Below are 4,436 nucleotides of genomic sequence, written 5' to 3' on the forward strand. Positions count from 1 at the left end.
AAACACCGCTCACGCTTCACAGATGACAGCTTACAGTTTTGTGTAAAGATGAAGTTACTTCGTACAGCGCCGATTTGCAGACGCTGTGCACACAGGTTCATGAGCAGAAGTCCCATTGTACCACGGCAGACCCGACAATTTTTGCATGAACACGCTTTGAAGCATTACATTATGGACCACTTTTCACACATGGTTGGTTTACCCACACAGCCGGCTGTGCATTCACTTTTTGTTTTTTGTTATTTTTACACAGTGTTCTGAATGATTAAGAATGGTCTACAGCCAATCTTGTGTATTACTAGAAAAATTTGCATTTCCTGCGAAAATGCAGTGTGGATGCTGTAATGCTGAAGCTGTCTGCTGAAACTAGCAGAAAAAGCTGAAAAGTTGCAGAATTTGTAAAAACTTTGCAGAAGCAAGGGAACTTTGCTAAAATGTAGTAACTTAGCAGAACTGCAATATCTTAGAGGAAACATAATACTTGGCAGAAATACAATAGCATAGCAGAACTTAGCAGAAATATTGTAACTTACCAGAAACACGATAACTTCTCAAAAATACAAAATTTAGGAGAAATTGTATAAGATAACAGAAAGAATATATTTAGCCAAACATTCTTAAACATTACAGAAATACTATGATTTAGAAAAACAGTACAACATAGCAGAAATGCTGCGATTTACCAGAGACACTGTAATTTACTATTAATATTGAATTTTTTTTAAAAAAATACTATGTTTTAGCACAAATACTGTAATTTGACAGAAATACTATCATTTGGCAGAAATACTATGTTTCAGCAGAAATACTCTGGTTTAGCACAAATATTATAACATAGCAGTAATACAATTATATAGCAGAAATGCGATATTTAGAAAGAAAAATATAATATAGTAGAAATACTATGATTTAGCAGAAATACTGTAATCAGCACATATACTGTAACATGACAGAAATTCCTCCACTTAGTAGTAATACTATAACATAAAACAAATGTTATGATTTGGCACAAAAACCATAATTTGGCAAAATACTATGATTTAGCAGAAATACTATGATTGAGCAGAAGTACTAAGATGTAGTAAAAGTACTTTGATTTAACAGAAATACAATTATGGAGGAGTAATACTTTAAAATGGGAGAAATATTGATACACACACACATACACAGAGCCTAAAGGGAAGAGTATTTGTGCCATGGAGTGTTAACAAGAATCTGAGGTCCATATTACAAAAGCTGCTAAAATCATAAAAGGTTGCAGAATTGTAATAAATGATGAATATGAATTAGTGGTCTGTGATAGTGTATTAATTTGTAGGGAAAAAACACATGTTGCCCAAGGTGTAATTGAACCCACGACCTTTGGGTTGCAGACCTGTGTCATTACCAACTGCGCCACTGGGAAAGAGAGCGAGCACCTGGAAAACAGGGTGATGAGCAGTCAGAATTAGATTGCGGTGAGAGGCAAAAAATGCTGTTTTTTGGAATTACAAAACGTCGTGTGACTAAAAAAACTAGGTGGACTAGAAGCATAATTCTTGTACTAGGTGAATCAGCGTACTTTCGTGTACTTTGACTGTGATTTGCATTGCTCTTTGTACATCTGTCGCTGAGATATGACGAGAGAAGAAAGGGCAGACCTCAGATATGATTGGCTGGCTGGGAAGCCGTGCAGGCCCTGATATGTAAATTTTATATGTATCAGTCCTCACAGAGGATTAGCTGCCTGGGGACCTGGCAGAAATATATACAAATAGTATGATTAAGCATAAATACTACATTTAGTAGAAATACTATGTTTTAGCACAAATACTATAAAATGGCAGAAATACTATAATTAAGCAGAAATACTATATTTGGCAGAAACACTATATTTAGTACAAATCTTATGAAATAGCAGAAATAGTATGATTTAGCAGAAATGCTGTATTTGGCACAAATCTCATAAAATAGCAGAAATAGTATGATTTAGCAGAAATGCTGTATTTAGCACAAATACTGAAAAGCAGCAGAAATGCTATGACTTAGCACAACAGTAATAACTTATAGAAAAATTGGAAAAGCAAAATGGACAGCTGGAAGAATCCTGAACATGCTAAGGGTCCCTCAAATGTAATTGTTAAATGAAAAAAAAAATCAGCAAAAAAAGTATAACAGTGACACAATCACAAATATGGGCACATATGGAATCACATATGCACAGAGAGACACACACAGGACCAAATTCAGTCAACCAGTCTAAATATATTGAATTTAAATCATATAATAAGATGCTCCCATAAAAACTCTCTCTCGCTCTCTCTCTCTCTCTCTCTATCTCACACACACACACACACACACACACACACACACACGCACACACACATACACAGAGCCTAAAGGGAACAGTATTTGTGCCATGGAGTGTTAACAAGAATCTGAGGTCCATATTAGAAAAGCTGCTAAAATCATAAAAGTTTGCAGAATTGTAATAAATGATGAATATGAATTAGTGGTCTGTGATAGTGTATTAATTTGTAGGGAAAAAAAAACATGTTGCCCAAGGTGTAACTGAACCCACGACCTTTGGGTTGCAGACCTGTGTCATTACCAACTGCGCCACTGGGAAAGAGAGCGAGTGCCTGGGAAACAGGGTGATGAGCAGTCAGAATTAGATCACGGTGAGAGGCAAAAAACGCCGTTTTTTGCAGTTACAAAACGTCGTGTAACTCAAAAACTAGGTGGACTACAAGCATAATTCTTGTACTGGGTGAATCAGCGGACTTCGGTGTACTTTGACTGTGATTTGCATTGCTCTTTGTACATCTGTCGCTGAGATATGACGAGAGAAGAAAGGGCAGACCCCAGATATGATTGACTGGCTGGGAAGCCGTGCAGGCCCTGATATGTATTTGTGTGTATCAGTCCTCACAGAGGATTAGCTGCCTGGGGACCTGGCAGAAATATATAGAAATAGTATGATTAAGCATAAATACCACAGTTTTTAGAAAAACTATATTAAGCACAAATCCTATAAAAAGCAGAAATGCTATATTAAGCAATATAAATATCCTCTAAAAATCCTATAAAAAGCAGTAAAACTGTACTATGATTTGGTAGAAAAACCCTAATTAATCAAAAATACTAAAGTTGGCAGAAATACCAGAAACACTATATTTAGCACAAATCTTATGAAATAGCAGAAAGAGTATGATTTAGCAGAAATGCTGTATTTAGCACAAATCTCATAAAATAGCAGACATAGTATGACTTTGCAGAAATGCTGTATTTAGCACAAATACTGAAAAGCAACAGACATGCTATGACTCAACACAATAGTAATAACTTAAATAGAAAAATTGGAAAAGCAAAATGGACAGCTGAAAAAATGCTGAACATGCTAAGGGTCCCTTAAATGTAATTGTTAAATGAAAAAAATCAGAAAAAAAAGTATAACAGTGACACAATCACAAATATGGACACATATGGAAACACACATGCACAGAGAGACACACACAGGACCAAATTCAGTCAACCAGTCTAAATATATTGAATTTAAATCATATAATAAGATGCTCCCATAAAAACTCTCTCTCGCCCTCCCTTTCTCTCTCTCTCTGTCACACACACACACACACACACACACACACACGGAGAGAAAATCAAGTTTCTAGGTCAGTCAAGCAGCCTGGGAGCTGCTAAATTTGAATCCACCAATCAGAGAGGCTGTGTACTTTTTCCCGCCAAAACAGGTTCACCTGTTTTTACACACATGCAGCACAGAGAAAGGATTTGTGCTGTCTATTTTTCATAGTCAGGATTCCCCTCAAACAAATGGCTATAATTTCCTAACCGTAGGGGCTAGAACGGTCATTCTTACACTGTTTTGTTCAGAAGAGATGGGGGAATCTTAAAGTGTTGACAATTTATCATTAAAATATGAATTATTAAAGATATTTGACTTGTAATGTACCATAACTGAGTAGAGGCGAAGCAAACACTGCCTTGACTTGCCCTCAAACAACGCGTTCTAACTCTAAATCTATTTGGAGTATCGATATAATTCTTTCACCGTAAGAGACAGCAGGCTTTGGTGAACAGTCATGGAAATTTTCAGGTCTTTGTGGAAATCTATCAAAAAGATATGACGAGAGAAGAAAGGGCAGACCCCAGATATGATTGACTGGCTGGGAAGCCGTGCAGGCCCTGATATGTATTTGTATGTATCAGTCCTCACAGAGGATTAGCTGCCTGGGGACCTGGCAGAAATATATACAAATAGTATGATTAAGCATAAATACTACATTTTTAGAAAAACTATATTAAGCACAAATCCTATAAAAAGCAGAAATACTATATTAAGCAATATAAATATCCTCTAAAAATCCTATAAAAAGCAGTAAAACTGTACTATGATTTGGTAGAAAAACCCTAATTAATCAAAAATACTAAATTTG

Source organism: Oreochromis niloticus, linkage group LG4 (assembly GCF_001858045.2).
Source record: "Oreochromis niloticus isolate F11D_XX linkage group LG4, O_niloticus_UMD_NMBU, whole genome shotgun sequence".
NCBI classification, from domain to species: Eukaryota; Metazoa; Chordata; class Actinopteri; order Cichliformes; family Cichlidae; genus Oreochromis; species Oreochromis niloticus.